Genomic DNA, 18,523 nt, shown 5'->3' with positions numbered 1-18,523 from the left:
TATTCTCTTTGACAAACTATCACAAGTTAAAAAGATAGGATGCAAAACAGCCCACTTCCTTCTTTTCAAAGAAATTTTTTGTACGGAGAGAACAATTTTCACTAACTCTAGCATACGCAATCACCATTCACAAATCACAAGGTCATACCCTAGATAAAGCATTGATAGATATTGGTAGCACAGTCTTTAAAGAAGGCATGAGCTATGTAGCACTATCACGCTTACTTACACTTGACAGACTATTTCTAATCAACTTTGATGCAAGTAAAATAAATGCTGATATTCCTTGCATTCTAGAATACAATAGACTGCATTCACTCTACCCCTCCCATCTACAAACCTATCCTGTACCACAAAAAGCAAAACGTTGTAAATTCAAACTACTTCAGACTGAAACTATACAATATCTCACTGCAATTCCTCCAAAGAAAGTAAAATGAGCCAATACTTCATCATGTACCACAACCAAAGAAAAATCTACTGCTCAAAGTAACTCAACTACTTCTTCAAAGAAACAACACAGACTCCAAACAAATGACTTCGGGCCTCATTACGACTCAGGCGGTAAGGGGTTTACGGCGGCGTAAACAGCGCCGACCCTTACCGCCTGATTCCGAGGTCCCTTAGCGCCATGGAGGTTTTAACACCTGCTTTTAGCAGGTGTTAAAATCCATGGCGCTAAGGGACCTTGATGTTAATTACGCCACCGTAATTTACGGTGGCGTAATTAACGCCTTCCCCACTCCCATTATGCCCTATGGGGCAAAAATGGGAATGGGGAAGGGTAAATGGGGATTGGGGACTTACCGCCCCGCCAACCTCGGAATGGGGCGGTGAGTCCGCCAACCACCATGGCGTAAACGTAGTTTACGCCATGGTGGTAAAGGTACGACCCAGGCGGTAACTTACCGCCTGGGTCGTAATGAGGCCCTTCAACACAGAACTGTCAGGTCCATTCAAATTTTCAAATACAACTGGTGTAAATTGCTACACAAATGTAGTAATACATTTTCTATTCCAATTGCCACCAATTATTGACAACATTTACTTACACAGTATAGACCAACGGTGTTTGCAAATGTTAGTCCTTCATAAAAATGCAACCAACAATCCTGACAACACATGCAGTGTTTCTGGAATAAGGCAGGATTTGGACTACTGTGCTGGAATGGTCAAATTCACTATAAACTCACAAGAAGGTCCACAAGAATTTCTAATGTACTTACTACAAGTACTGGAAAACAAAGACATACCTATAAATGAAATCTTCCAGATTTCATACATGTGGAAACATACATGCACTCTCTGCAGCCACGTGGCACAGGAACAAGTCCCTAATGAACGCTTTGTGTATGTATCCATACCTAACTGTGAATCCATTCCATTTCAGCAACTTGTACAAAATTCAAACCATGGCAGATTATGTACTACCTGCAATTCAGATAATCGCTCCACCTTACAAATACAGACACATAGTAAATATGTAATAGTAATGCTTTTACGTTATAATGCAGATGGTACCAAAAACAACTGCAAGCTGACTGGATTCACACATGGACAAGTATCACTTGGTAAGAAAACCTTCAAAACAATAGGAATAATCTACCATGCAGGAGCCACACCCAATGCAGGTCACTACACTGCATATATAAAAAAGAAATGTGAATGGTCTGAATGTAATAATACTACCATTACTCTAAACAAAGATTACCAGCAAATCTTGTTAACGCTTATTTAATATTCTAAAACCAAAATTTTATAGCTAATCTGTACATAAACATTAAAAAACTTCAATTTCAAACCTATAAACAGTTAGAATACACCAACAGGTATCTAACTGCTACAAGATTCTGCAATAAGCAAACAGATAAATGAATACTACTAAAATGTAACAAGAAATAAACAGTTAGAATACACCAACAGGTATCTAACTGCCCCAAAATTCAACAACAAGCAAACCGATAAATAAATACAACTAAAATCAAAAAAGAAATATACAGTTAGAAAACACTAGTAGGTATCTAACTGCCCCAAAAATCTGCAACAACCCAACAGATAGATGAATAGCATGAAACTAGAAATAAGCAATTACAATATGCCAACAAGTATCTAACTGCCCCAATAATCTGCAACAAGCCAACATGAAAGAAATATATTTTACCACAACATAGAAAGTTTTTTTTTAATCCCGCATGGATTGTTTTTTCCCCACAGACCCAATGATTTAATAAACAAACACAGGAAGTGAGCAAATTGCACAGTACACTGGTCTGAACTATAGTACTTCTAAAGTACTAACTATGAGGGTAAAAAAAACAGAAACTTCTATTGTGCAATGCAATAACTCATCATGAACTAACCACACTAACATGTGATTTTTTCTTTTATCACAGAGATTGAAAAAGAATATCTGCGCCAATTACCCATGTCATGAAAAAACTGCATATAACCACAAAAAGTCAAACAGTAAGTATACAATAAATGGACTCACAAACACCTCTGCATAATACACCCATTCAAGCAAACATCTAACCATAGACCACAATCCAAAATGTTTACTTCCATAGGTATCTTATGCTGCAGTGCTTGTTACCAAACTCTACAATCTTAATGGCATGGCCTAGCCAAAACTTTACATACAGACTCTACAAATTAAACAGTACACAAACTTTTGAAAACATATATCCCATATAAGCAGCCCACATACCACAGTCAAAATGTTTGGTAGCATGGGCATGTTATGCTGTGGTGGTTCTGGCCAGGGCCTAGAGTTATGCACTGAAAGTTTTTTCTCCATTCAGTCTATGGGAAAAAAAGACATTTTGTGACTCCCCTATAACTTTGCCCCCCCTGGACCAAACCTCACCAACCTTTGCAACGTTTGGTGAGGATTCGTCCAGGGGCAGCAAAGTTATAAGCCACCCAAAAAGTGCTCTTCCTATGGGATTAGCACTTAACCATAACTTAACCATAACTACACGGCCAATACCATGGGCCATGTAATTCAGTAAAAAAAACTTTGTTAAAGGGATGTTATGGTTAAGTTGCGCTACTAAAAACCTTTGAAAATCAATGAAAAAAACTTTGTTAAAGGGACGTTATGGTTCCAAGTAAAACCGAAGAACCTCTGAAATTCGCCAGTTATGGTAAGCTAAGCTAACATTACTCGCGCCACCACCATGTACTGCTAAGACTAACATCCAGTACATCAAAGATTACATCACAAATGTGCATAATTAATACTCTTGCCATGTTGAATAGTAAAATGATAAATGCTTTCTTATTAGAGTTTTGCGTACTGTTAAACATGTAATAAGTAGCTAATAAAACCCAGTTACTAGATAATTGCATTATTTCAAACAAAACAGACAACAACACATACAAATATGAGCATATACATGGAAAAGGAAGTACAATTATATTTAAGGAACAAATATCAGTCACCAAACAGATATCTTTAATCTAACTACTTTTAAATGTCAATGCAACTGACACAAATATTCTCAAAGTGTATTATATCTTCAATAGTTGAAAAATATTTCAAATATTTTCAAACGGATGAAGAGATCATTCAAGTATCATGAAGAATTAAACAAGAAGCACCACAAGAACTACCCACAAAACTAATCATAGATTCATTAAAAGAATTAAAACAACTATTCATTAATATTCAAAATCCTTGAAAAAAGACATAGAAAATGTAAGACAAATCATGGACAGTAAGAATCCAGATAATTGGGCTTAGGAAGAAGATGTATCATGTGTTCAAACTAAAAGAAAACCAACAACCACATCCCCCCAAATAAACCTGTTTTCTAACAAGCTTTGTTTACATAGTTATTTACCTTTTTAAAGTAGGTACATTATATGTATTATTAATGAATAAACAGTATAAAACATTTACAATAACTGTTTACAAATACTACACTCAATACATCTTAAAAGAATTTCCAAGATGGCTACCTACACACATGTATATATATTTTAAATAATGTGTTATAGCCGCGGCTATAGGTTGTACCTGCGGGTAACAACCCCCTGGTGTGGGACAGGTTTGGGATAGCCATGGGTAAACACTGGAGTCGTTGCTGTTGCTTAGTGCGAACATCAATAAACCATTTGCTCCCCTTTTTGTATAGCCACGTCTATAACATTTACAAAACAAAAAGGTCTGAGTATGGAATATGAATAACGAAAGACACATTAGTAATACAATTGAAGTTAAAAGATCAGTATATGAGTGCTCATGCAGTTACGTAAGGTCGATGATGATAAAGAAAGGTCTAGGGACCGAGTTTGCAGCACAAAGCTTTCTGTAACCTCAGCTATAGTCACGAATAGTCGCCATCTCAAAGCAAACTGCATCACAAAAACAGTGTGTGTTGTGGAGGGAAGGGGAGAAGGCAAGGGAGGTAAAGAGGCCATGTGGGGGTTGGGGGAGCTGGCACACATGAGGGGGCACTTGATGAGGGCCTAGGGGGCAGGAAACATTTCTGTTATTCTACAGTTTTCCCGATATTTGCACCTATCTTCCTGCCTATAAAGGACTACGGATAGCCGAGAGTATGTGTAGTTCAGTACCCGCAGTTACAGTTTATTGTTGTTGTAATTCTGACAGCTATAATGATGTTGGGGGTACAAAATCACTAGCCATGGCCAGGGACACTACTGCCATTCAGTTCTCCTATCAATGCAGTACCCAGGACAGGTCATGCATACCTTCAAAGTGAGGAAGGAGCCAGCCTTCTCATGCCATCTTGCCCGATAAGGGAGCCAAAGTTACAAGACCACTTAGAGAAACAGACGGGACCTTTCCTTGCTTTGAAGCTAAGCAGGGTCAGTCCAGGTTACTGCATGGATGGGCGACCGAATTGGCATCCACATTTTTTTTAAAACCATGCTATTGGCAGTCCTTGAAAGTTTTGCACTCAGAGAACATTATTGGCCTTTTGCTGAATTTTATTCTGGTATTTGTAGTCTCCCAGTCAATAATAAAAATATAAATAGATATTTTTACAGAAACGGTGGGTTTTCCATCCCGTCAGTAAAAGGGATGAGCACAGCTTAACTTCAAAGCGAGGAAGGGGTCACCCCCCTAAGGCCAAGTTACCTAATAAATGAGCCCACCTTACAAGGCCACTTAGAGAAACATGGCCTAAGGGGGATGGATCCGTCCTCGCTTTGAAGCTATGCAGGGTCGGTCCCAGTTACTGCATGGATGGGAGCCAGCCCACCGTCCTGAATGCTGTATGTTCTCTTAGTTTTAAATATCTCATAACACACAGCATCCACATTATTTACTTTTTAAACCGTGTTACTGTCAGTCCTTGAAAGTTTTGCACTCAGAGACAATTTATTTGCCTTTTGCTGAATTTCATTCTGGTATTTGTAGTATACCAGTCAAGATGGATGACTAATGGCAAAATTGTACACTTTTTGCCTAACATAGTTCTATATATATGGTATGTGTACTTTACAAGTTATCTTTATAAAGCAGAGTATTGTTGAAAGCAAGGCATGGGGAAGGAGGGTTAATGGTTAGAGGGCAGGTAGATCAAGAGAGTTTGCAATTCTGGACACTGGTGCAGTTATTTTCCCTTGATTGCAGCTACTTTTCAGGGAACCAGTAATGGACACATGTGGGTGGACAGCATAACATATTTTCAGATGGTGGATGCAACCCCTTGTTTTTTTTAAGGTTGGCAAGTTTGCTCAAGTATTTGGATACCAGGATTTTATCCAGGTCGTCATGTTCCCAGTGCAAATTCTTACCCACAAGACTGCATGCACTTGTTTTGTATTAGGATTGTGTTTGTTTCCATGGAATATTTCACTACAGATTGCTGGGTTTAAAAGGTGAGCACCTTTTATACATTGCCAGCATATTTATTGGAAGATTTCCTCTCTCTGGTTATTTTTCTGGTGTTTACTGCTTTTTTTAAAAGTCCAATGATATTCTGTCTTGCACACTTTCTTCTAAGGAAAAGGTCAATTGAACTACATTTGTATATTTCACTTTAAAAAATATGGTCACTTACTCTGTGTATATTCATGGGGCCAGCTTTTGATTTTCACTATGGGGGAAAAAGTACCTGGGCATATGTTATTTTTGCAGCTGATCATTGCTTAAATGCAGTTAGTTGGGGTTGTGCGATGTATTGCAACAGTCACCAAGAGACCAGCCATAAAACAAGGGACTTGTAGCATGCTGCTTAACCAAGGTGTGTGATCCTCTGCAAATAATGTAATCTCACTGCACATTGACCAAAAACATTGTGAATTCTCAAAGCCTACAATCTGTTATACATAATACTAAAAAATAGATTTGTTCAAGCTACAGCGGGTTTCCCATCAATTTGAATCTAAGCAGGCCCAACCCTGCTTAGATTCAAATTGAGGAAGGAACCAGCCCGCTCAGGCCATGCTGCCTAATAAATGAACCCACATTACAAGACCACTTAGAGCAGCATGGCCTGAGGGGCCCGATCCTTCATCGCTTTGAAGAAGGATCCGGGCCGGTTTACTGCATGGATGGGAGACAGTCCTAAATGCTGTGTGTTTTCCTAGTTTTCAATATCTCATACCACATTATTATTTTGAAACCATACTATTGTTAGTCCTTGAACATTTGCACTCAGAGACCATTTGTTTGCCTTTTGCTGAATTGCATTCTGGTATTTGTAGTCTCCCAGTCCAGATAGGGGATAATACTCAAGTGTACACTTTCTGCATAGCACAGTTCTACAAGGATTTATATATTTAAGAGACATTATGGTATGTGTAATTGTTGAAAGCCAGACATGGGGGTGACGAGGAGAAATGGTGAGAGAGCAAGTAAGTCATAAGTATTTGCCCACGATGTGGCAGGAGAGTTTACAATTCTGGACACTGTGGTGCAGTTCTTTACCTCTAATTGTGACCGCTTTTCAGGGCTCAAATAAAGGACACATGTGGGTGGACAATGTAACTTTTCTTCAGAGGGCGGGCACAACCCCTTTGGGTTTTTCATGAGGTTGGCACTTGTTTCATATTGGCATATAGTTTTCAGGGGAATATTTCCAACAGATTGCTGGGTTTAAAAGGTGAGCACCTTTTATACTTTGTCAGCATATTTATTGCAACATTTCCTCTCTCAGGTTATTTTTCTGGTGTTCATTCATTTTTTTAAAGTCAAATGCTGTTTAGTTCTTGCACACTTTCATCTAAGGAATAGGTATATTGAAATGCATTTGTATATTTCACTTTAAGATATATGTACACTTACTGTGCATATATTCATGGGTGTCAGGTTTTGATTTTTGCTTTGGAGTAAAAGTACCTGGCCATATCTTGCAGTGGTCATTTCTTTCCCTTTTATTTTCTGCTTAAATGCTGTTAGTTGGGGTTGTGCTATGCATCACTGCAGTCACCAAGAGACCAGCCATAAAACAAGGGTCTTGGAGCACGCTGCTTAACCAGCATGTGTGGTCCATGTCAAATAGTTTTTAATCTCACTGCACATTGACTAAAAACATTGTGAGTTCTCAATGCCTGCAATCTTTTATACATAACAATACCACTGCCAACATAGGATAAGCTCAGTTTGTGATTGATGAACGTCTTTGCGTAATGGGTTGCAAATGTTTAAAAATATAAAGTGGCCGTGCCCGCGAGCCATGGCTGAGGCCATGGCTAATAGTTTGGTAGTTTTCGGCAGTGGTCACCAGCCATGGGCGAAGGCCATGGATAGTGGTCTGGTAGCATTTTAAAATGTACAGTGTGCACTGCCAAAGGGCATGGTCACTGTCCATGGCAGAAGACCATGCTGGTGATCTGGAATCGTTCTAGAAATCTATAGAATAACAAAACCCTTCAAATTCAAGGAGACAACCTTAGGGTGAGCAATACATTGTAACAGAACCTTTGAAATTGTATCAAAGGTATTGTATTGTATAACCTTTGTATCATTTTTTGGTTTAAATTAGTGTATGATACACTGTTGTTGTATGACATTAAATAATCATTGGGTCATTGGGAAAAGAATCAATAAAGGATTTTTTAAAAACCTATTACTATTTTGTGAGTGTAAGTGTGATAGCATGTTTGTTTGAAGTTTGTTGTCATTAAGGGAATGTTTAAAGTAGTTAGACACCTGTTCGCATAGTCTAACTACTTTAGCCTTTAGAAGAAGTTTTGTAGTAACAAGAATTGTGATGGCGTATTTGAAGTGTATTGCAATGAAGGTTGGTGGAGTCTACCTAAACTGACTTTTAAAAGTATGATTGTACTATTATGGATATAGTTATATACCTGTTGGCATATTCTGTCTGTTCATTGTGCTACAGTTTAGTAGGTAAATTTGAGTTTAAGGCATATTAAGTAGGGATCTGTTAGATTTGCTGGTAACCTATGTTTTGGAGTAATGCAGGTGTATTTACATTGAAACCAACCACTTTTACAAATGCAGTGTAGTGCCCTGAAGTGATTGTTGCACCAGTGTGGTATATTATGCCTACTGTTGTGAAGGTTTTCTTGCCAAGAGATACTTGCCCATGTGTAAAGCTAGTGAGTTTACAGTTATTTTTAGTACCACCTGCATTGTACCTTAGAAGCATTAGTATGACATATTGGCTATGTGAGTTTATTTGTATCCTGGAACGATTGTCTGAATTGCAAAAAGGGCATAATATGCCATGATTTGCATTCTGCAGAAACTGATAAAAATGGAATGGATTCACAATTTAGTATGGATATATATACAAATCTTTCATTAGGGATGTGATCTTGTAAAACATGGTTGCATTTATGTTTTCACGTGCATGAAATCTGGAAGATTTCCTTTATAAGAATGTTTTTGGTTTGCAGTACTTGTAGTAAGTATATTAGGAATTCATAAGGTTCTTCTTGTGTGTTTATGGACATTTTACCATTGCTGCACAGTAGTCTAATTTTTGCCTTTTACCTGAGACACTGTATGTGTTTTCAGGATTATTTGTGGCATTTCTATGAAGGACAAGCATTTGCAAACACAACTGGTCTGAGCTGTTTAAGTAAAAGCTGTGAACAATTTGTGGCAATTGGAAGAGAAGATTGATTGTTAGATTTGCATAGCAGTTTACTCCAGTTGGGTTGCTGAATTTAAATGGACCAGAGAGTTGTGTCTCTGCATCCTTTGATGGGCTTGCAGTTGTTTTTTGAGAATAGATATGTGTGTTTTTGTTTTCTGATGGATGTGCAGTTGAGTTTGTACAAGACACTTTTGTAGTAGTATTATTTGATGGAGAAGCAGTTGGTCATTGTTTCTTTAGTGGTATTGTTGGGAGATCTGATATAGGCTCTATTTGTATTAGTTTATTTTTTAAAAGTCTTTTTTGAGATACAGGGTACATATCTAGATGCTATGTACAGTGCACATAGTCTATTGTATTCTAGGATGCAAGCAATGTCAGCGTTGACTTCGTTTGTATCAAAGTTAAGTAGGAATAGATCACTTAGTGTACAGAGATGTGAAAGTGCTATGTAGCGCACTTCTTTAAAGACTGTGCTGCCAATGACAATTAATGCATTATCTAGGGTTAGACCTTGTGATTTGTAAATACTAACAGCATATGCAAGAGGCAGAGAGAATGGTTCTCTGCATACATACATGTCTTTGAAAAGAAGGAACTGTGCTATTGTGCAGCCAATTTTTTAACTTTTGCAAGTTTGTCAAAGCAGATGTTGACAAAATGAATGTTGTTTTCATGTGGATATGTTTGGAAGCCAACAACTGTACCAATTTCTCCATTGACTAAACCTTGTTCTACATCAAGGTTACATTTTATAATTACTTTGTAGGTTAGACACACAGTTAACATTTTCTCCAATGCAGCTGTGTTGGAGATACATTTTACTAAGCTATTTAGTCAGGCAGTGTCATGCCTTGCACTTCTAGTTTGTCTGTGGAGCTGATATGCAATATGGTTAATCAGTGGTGAATTAGCAAATGACGCAGGGACAACAGAGTCATTATGTTCCAAAAAGCTTTTGTTAAGTATCTTTGTTGACTATTAAGATTTATCCATAAAAAAGCTCAATGTTCTCAACGTCGTGATTTATTCAAAATCAAGTGATAAGTAACAGCTTGCAGCTGACACGTGTTTCAACCATAGGTCGTTCTCAATGCTGCCATTAGAGACATACATGTATGTAGATTACATAATCACATAAAATCATAAAAACATGAAATCATATCATATAGGAGTTGCCAAAGTGTGATTGAATACAAAAAACTTTTTGTGGTTACATAACATTTAAATATATATCCAGCAGGGTTGACGAAACAAACAAAAAACAGAAAACATGGGACAAAGGTTCAGACATATTGTTTAGAAAATTGAACATTACTTAAATGTTAGTTCAGTTGTTCTTCTGTAGAATTGTTCTCAGCTAAGTGTTGTTTCATACACCACATATTAGTTTGTTGATAATTGCCATTCCATGGCACGCCTTACAAGAATCCCTATTATTGGCGGTTCTTGACCGGCTGCCAATTACCCTCTATTGTGCACTTCCCCCAAAATGTGGGTCTGGTAATAATAGTGATTAGTTAAGTTGTTAACAAGTTGAAGTTGCAGGTACAGTGTCCATGCTGTGTCATGTGATATTACTCTCATGAGTCGCTAGGAGAATTGAAGTGGCGGTGAGCAGTGTCCGTGCATTCTATAGTTTGGTGAAGGGATAATGAAGTGGGTAAGTATTAAGTGAATAGACATGTGTTATCAGCATGCTGACTCACCTAGGATCGATATGCTTGAGTTGATGCGCATCGCATAATAATAGTAAGATTGTAGTTAGACATAAATATGAGTTAGAAATTAAACAGTTGTTGAGTGACTGTATCATATAGAGGTGTTTGTAATATTGAGGTGACTCACCCTTTGCAGCATTTGCAATTCCTCAAAATATGTATGTATACATTGTCGTCTAATGACTGGCAGTATATCTTTTTGAAATAACTCTAATGTGATGTGGTTCTCTTGCATAGACCTAAAAGAGAAACAGACTAATTAGTCCAGTGGATAGTGTAGATGGAGCAAGTTTCTGGCCGATATCTCCCTTTGAGACAGGGACATCTTATTTGAAAGCTATAATAATGCCACACCATGTAAGTACAAATTGATATTGTAGTACTGCAGAGGTTATTGTTGGTGTTCCATGCAAAGGACTCATTTAAAGCAGTGCGGCTGATTGCATATGACAGTAAAAGATGGCTAGAAGCTCAGTCTAGACATAGCGTGTTATCAGATTATAGCAGTGATGTATCTTACCTCAATAGGTGTGAACTACTGTCATGTGGAAAGGACCTGGTGTCTCACAAGGTTGCCTCGCACACGGGTGCCGCATTCTTCATTGCTTTTGTTACTGGTGTACTCGTGACGTGATACTTGCACCATGACCATGGCAACAGATGGTTCGGTCCTGGCTACAGTCACTGTGGCCCTAAATTGTTGCGGGTTGCCTGCCAATTGCCTGTTACATGCTGGTCTTCTTGCATGCGTGCAGTTGGTTGATTAAGATAAGTGTATAAAGTGTAAAATAATGCAATGTAAATGGTAAATCCGGGTGACATGCTTTACCAGTGCTCCTTACGTTGTGTAGCATGATTTTAGTATGCTGTCTATAGTGAATCATTGTATCTATTATCGATTGTCACTCAATGTGGAAGGTTGAGGGCTGTGAAAAGGCAGCCCTGTAATCCCTCTACACATGTCCAACAGCCAACTACATGGGTGTGTGTGTTACTGGTGATCGTTTGCCATCTGCCCAAATGGGGATTTTGTTGATGTCTCATGTACATCTCCCAAAAACCAATCATTATGCTGACTTCTTCATACAGTTTTTGACACTTATCATAGTGGAACCTACAATACTAGAGGGTGTTCTCGGCCAACTACTAAGACGCTATAATGATTAAGAAGGTGTTGGGACCAGGTGTATGCTACAATTAGCGCAGAGAAAATAGAAAACAGAAGGTATTCCTTTTTCAAACATAATTTACAAATGTGATACTCTAATTTAATCATGAATTATGACATTTGACAATCAATTTACAAGAACCCATGCATCTTGTGTTCTGTGTTGAGGCCCACCAAAGTACATTGTAAATTGAATATGCACTTCGATTCCATGTGTCTGAGTTTGAGTGTGAGGTCTCCCCCTCTTTTGCCATGTCTGGCCTTTGTTAATCCTTTGAACAAGGATTTTTTTTTATTGCATTTGGTTGTGTGTCTGCTAATGTACGGCCAAAGGTAATTTAGGTTCCTGGCTATTGAGACTGGCTATGTGCTCTGTGAGTTTAATTCTCATTTGTCGTATTGTGCTGCCTATTTATAATTTTGGACATATGCAAATTATGGCATTTACAACATAAGTTGATTTGCAATTGATGAAATCTTTGATTACACGTTCCAAACCATCTGGTTCTGTGAAAGAGTCATAGTCTGCCTGTGTGTATCTGCACATGCTGCAGTTACCCCATTTGTGAAAACCTGTCGGAGTCCACAACCAATCGCTACCACTACTATTGACTCATTGCTGATGTCAAGAAAGGACAGGTACAGTTTGTTCCTAATGGCCAGTACTCCTGTTAACTCAAACCTTGGTTTGTTTGTTAAGCATTGCTTCAGAGCAGAGTCCGTATTCAATATGTGCCAATGTTTATGCAACATTTTATAGAGGTCATGCGTATCTCTAGAGTATTATGTGATAATATCAATTTTTTGCCAGTTTTTGTCTTTGAAAGGATGGGGATTCAGCATTACATCTCTGTCTAAGGTTTTCGTCCTGTATAGTGATGTGTTTATTAAGGCTGGTGGATAAACCCTCTCTTTAAATTTTTCACTAAGAAGTTGCCACTCTTTTTCAAAGTGCTCTTTTTTACTGCAGTTTCGCCATGCCCAGTAAAATTCCCATGATGGGATGTTGTTCACAGTCGATCTCTTATGGCAGGTTTCTACATGTAGTGTAGAATTCATTTCTGTGGGTTTGCAAAATGTTGTGGTCTTAATTCAGCTGTGATCTATATAAATATTTAAATAAAAAATGATATTGCTGTCACTTCATTGGCCTGTCATTGCAGTATCAAATGTGTTATCATTTAGGTAGTGTAAATGTCTTTCAAAGCCTTGTTCAGTACCATGCCAAAAGATGAAGATATCATCAATATAGCGCTTCTACAAGATCACGCTATCTAAGGAATCATTGGTGAGTAGAGCATGTGTTTGTTCGTATTGTGCCATGAAAAAGTATGCCAGTGAGGGTGCATGTTTCACCCCCAACCGCTACTCCCTTGGTTTGTAAATAGTAACACTCCTTGAAGAGAAAAACATTGTTCACAAGTGTATAATTCAAGAAAGCTTTCAGCATTTCAATGTGTCTGTGATGAGAAGTTGAGAAATCTCAATAGGTATAGTCAACGGCTTGGATGGCTAGTTCGTGTTTGATTGCCATGTACAATGCTGTTACATCAATAGTGCCAAGTAAGTAGCCATCCTGCCATTGTATTTCTGACAAGAACTGGAGAAATTGAGTGCCATCCCTAATGTAGAATGCAGCTTTTCCCCATGTCCCTGGATGGTGTTGTCTATATATTGTGATAGTCCTTTGGTTGCCCAGCATATCCCTCTCATTATGGGTCGAACCTCTGGCAATGTTGCATATGGATTGTGTATCTTAGTATGGCTATAGGTTGCAGTGTGGGTTGCATTTCTTTTTTTAACATGATGTCATTGAATTGACTACAGCTTGCAAGGTTTGGCATTAAGGCCATGCATTTTATATTTTGCTGAGTTAATTATTGCATGACATCAAGAGCAGATGTGTTTAGGGCTCATGGATTAGTCTACTATTTAGGATGCATTTTGCATTTTTAGTAAGCAGACCAGTTCTAATGCTTTCTAAAATGTTAGCATAGGTGAGTTCTACAGACTGATGCATGTTTTGAGTTCATTTTCTGTACTGAAAATGTTGCCAGAGATTTACATTTCCAATGCTGCCGAGTGTGTTGCGGCTAATGTTTTGAAAATAGGTTGACCTTTTACTGGTGTTAACTGTAGGAGGTCTCCAAAAATAATAAGATGTTTTCCTCCAAACAGTTCTATTTGTAGTATTCTAATATGTTTTGGTGTTCTACTCGAAGGAGCAGCAGTCAGTTTAAAGTTACACCTCCTATTTTGTAGGCAGCTAAACCTGTGGGCGCTGTTACAACAGCCGATAGGTTGTTGTTTGTTAAGTTTTGTAGAAATGTGCCGATTATTTTAATTAAGAATGTTTTTCCAGAACTAGCTTCACCACTTACATACAGGAGTTACATACATTATTTAAAACAATGTTCCATTTCTTCAGTGACTTCTCAATAAATGATGGGTTGTTCATCATTTAGCTGTGATTTGAGTACTGGCAAGTCTTCTTCAGATTGTTTATACTGATTGTTTATACTGATTAATGGTATTTTCTACCCCATTCATGGCTATTTCTGCTTCATTTAGAATGAGTGGTTCTCGGCTTCCTGTTAGGGAAGGTTGACAACCCTGAAGGGTGTTTTTATCTAGTTGAGCTTCAACTTCTTCCTCTTGTTGACGTTCATTGTCGAACATTTGTTTGTATTGTATGAAATTGACATTTGTTATACTGCTTGCATTTGTTTTGAATGCATTTTCAAATGAGTCATGGTCACCTAATAAGTCTTGCTCTTTTCTCCAAGGCTTAAAAAGTTGCAGTAGGACCTTGTAATACAGTTCTCTATGTTGCAGAGATTCGAATGATAACTTTATATGATTAATTATGCTGGGCTTGGTGAGTTTTACTAGGCTTCCAAGTTCAGACTGAATATTGTCCAGTTGCCTCATCTGGTGTGAGATTGTTTTTGTAGGTGTATTTTTGAGCTATATCATATAGGCACAGCTATGTGTCAATTAAATCGTTTTTTAAAATGTCCTGGCTGTTGGGATCATTTGTAGCTATTGTTTCTATCTGTTGGTAGGATTTTAGTACTCTTTTTCGGGAGGAAGCTGGATCAAGGTTTAGCCAGACAATGTGTTCAGATTTACCATATAAGGCTGTACCTGTTAATCGGTCTGCAGCTTCGTAGCACACACATTCTCTATGTGATTTTTATCACAGTGTTTTGTCAGATTATATGTCATCACAGAGGTCTTTTAGCTCTGTTTTCTCAGCATTGATGAGATAGGCTGTGACATATATTGCAACTGCAATGGAATAGTCTGTAATGTATTGTATGTCTATGTTTGCATTGCAATGATTGCATTGTAATCATTGATGTACTTGGATGCTTCGTCCCTTTTAATGTTGTAAACATTTTAGGGGATTTGCCTTTTAGACAGTTTTTAACAGAAGACATCAAGCTATGTACGTGTCCTTTTTTTGCAAACTGGTCTAGTATTTACCTTTGTTTTTATATACGTCAGTCAACATATTTATTCGGATAAAAAAGTTCCATCAAACACCTAAAATATACAATAATACAATACATGGTAACTTAACATTTCTTTTATTGGGTGACAATGTCTCATTTGAAGCTGCATTCAAAGCAAATTAAAGCCGTATAACAAATGTCAATGTCAAGTAGTACAAACAAATGAAAGAAATTGAAGCTCTACTAGATAGAGACACTCCTGGGGGCAGTCATCCTTGCCTTACAGGAAGCCAAGAACCACTTGGAGAAACACTCATCCCAAATGAAGCAGAAACAGCCATGACTGAGGTAGAAAATGCCATGTATCAGCCTAAACAATCTGAAGAAGACTTGTCAGTGCTCAAATCACAGCTAAGTGATGAACAACTCACCATTTATCTAGAAGTCAATTAAGAAATTGAACATTGTTTTAAACATGAAACAACAAATTATAGCTGTAAAAATGATTGATCTATGCTCCTGTATGTAAGTGGTGAAGCTGGTTCTGGTAAAACGTTCTTAATTAAAACAATCAGCAAATGTCTTCGAAACGTCTGTTGTAATAACCCCCACAGGTTTAGCTGCCTACAACATAGGAGGTGTAACTTTACACAGACTACTGCTCCTCCCAGTAGAACACCAAAACAAATTACAATACTACAAATTATCAGCAAAAACTGCTACTGAAGTGTGCAGAATTCTGAAACAAATAAAAGTTCCCCTGATAGATGACGTAAGCATGGTTTTCAACCTCATGTTGGCTTTAATTCAGCTCAGAATGCAAGAAGTCCTAAAAACCGAATACGAAGAACTCTTTGGAGGAAAACACATTTTTTTTCCAGAGACCTCCTACAGTTAACACCAGTATAAGGTAAACCTCACTCTGATTCTGTTGGTTGTCTCCATGAACATCAGTCTAGCTTTAGAGCGGCCAGAAGCACGGAAACTGCTCTCCTGAACATCTGTAAAGATCTGCTCTCCAACCTTGACTCTAACATCCCCTCTATCCTCATCCTACTCGATCTCTTTTCCGCCTTTGATGCGATCAATCATACCCTCCTGCTCAACCGTCTCTGGGACAACCTGGGTATTACCTATCAGGCACTGGCCTGGCTGACCTCTTTCCTCTCTGATCGACCCTCCCAAGTCGAACTTGGGTCCTTCCTTTCTACTATCTCCTGTTCTACTTGCGTTGATCCCCAGGTGTCTAACCTCTCACCCTGGCTTTTCAACCAATACCTGGCAACTCTCGGACACTGCATTGCCATTTTCTGCTCCAATTTTCACTGCTATGCTGATGACACTCAACTCTTTTTCAGGCTTTCCTCAGCCACCTCTTCTCCTTCTCCCATCTCGGATTGCCTATCTGCCATTCAGGAATGGTGTACTGCCAATGATCTCTGCCTGAATGCCAGTAGGACAGAGATCCTCCTCATCGGCACACCTTCACCCTGCTTTCCTGTCACTCTTTGGCTGGCTTCCCTTGGCCCTCTCCTACCCCCACCTGTGAGGCTAAGAACATCAGGGTCATCTTTGACTCCATGCTTCCCTTCTCTGCCCACATCAAACTTCCTATTGCACCTCTTCAGAGGGATTCTTCTCTTCACTCCTTCTCCAGAAGCTTATTGTCTCTTGAGCCCTGGTTCTCTCTAGGTTGGACTATTGTAACAGCTTCTTTCTAAATCTACCTGCTTCTACTCTCTGCCCTTTGCAACTTATCCACAAATGCGAGACTTGTCCTTCGCCTCAAGCCATGGGATCGTATCTCTCCAGCCCTGAAATCTCTCCACTGGCTCCCAGTGGCTAAAAGGATTAAATTCAAGACCCTTTGCATTGTCAACAAGACTTTCTGTGGCCTGGGTCCAAAATACCTTCAGCTGTCCCACTGTAAATACCTTCCCGCCAGAGCTCTTCGCTCCTCCACCTCTTACTCCCTCTGTCTTCGACTGGGGCCTCCTTCTGGAACAGTCTCCTTGCCACTCTGAAACTCGAGGAGAACCATATCCAGTTCCGGAAGCACCGCAAGACCTTCCTCTTTGCTTCTGCCTTCTCTCCCCCTCTCCACTGCTGATCTGTTCTGTCTCGGAATCATGCACCTGGTCACCCTCTTACTTTCGGGCCCATGTACCTGCTCACCCTTGCACCCACCTGCACTGCCTCCTGTCAATCCCTTGCAACAGGGACTGTATCTGTAACCTATAGACCCCCCTTTCTTTTTCTGCACTTATCAGAAACACCTTGTCTGTTGCCTCAAACCTAGCACTTGCCACTTGCTGGCTGCACTACCACTGTTTGTTGCTTTTATTATTTATTTATGTTTTATTTATTTTGATTCTTTTGCTCAGCACTTTCCTCTTCTCCCCCTCCCATGCACTTTCCCCTTTTCCTTCTCCCACGCAATTGCATGTTCTCAATGTCACTGGGCCTAGTAAGATCGTTGTTTTGTTCTCTCTTGTTCCCCTCCCTTGCCAAAACACAATTGGCAGCATTAAAAATCTCTGCCCACATTTTCGCTACAGAGAACTATTCCAAAACATGCATCAGTCTGCAGATCTCACCTATGCTTACATTTTAAAAAGCATTAGAACTGGTCTGCTTACTAACAATGCAAAATCAATCTTAAATGCTAGACTAATCCATGAGCTATATGTTTAAAACACATCTGTTCCTGATGTCATGGAACAATTCACTCAACACAATATAAAATGGATGTACATAATACCAATCCTTGCATGCAGTAGCCAATTCAATGAAACAATGTTGAAAAAAGAAATGCAACCCTTAGTGCATATCAGCTACACAGGCAATCTAGAAGTGCACAGCATGACAATCCATATGCATCAAAAAGCAACAGCACGTCTAAATTGCTTAGTAAAATATATCTCCAAAACAGCTGGATTAGAAAAAGTATTAACTATGTGTCTAAACTACAGAATAATTCTAAAATGTAACCTTGACGTAGAACAAGGTTTAGACAATGGAGCCATTAGTATATTTGTTGGCTTCCAAACACATATTCATATGACAACAACATTCAGTTTGCCAACATCCACTTTGACAAACTTGCACAAGTTAAATAAAACAGGCCAC

Source organism: Ambystoma mexicanum, chromosome 6p (genome assembly GCF_040938575.1).
Source record: "Ambystoma mexicanum isolate Mex_15411 chromosome 6p, UKY_AmexF1_1, whole genome shotgun sequence".
NCBI lineage: Eukaryota > Metazoa > Chordata > Amphibia > Caudata > Ambystomatidae > Ambystoma > Ambystoma mexicanum.
Note: the sequence above shows the minus strand (reverse complement) of the source record.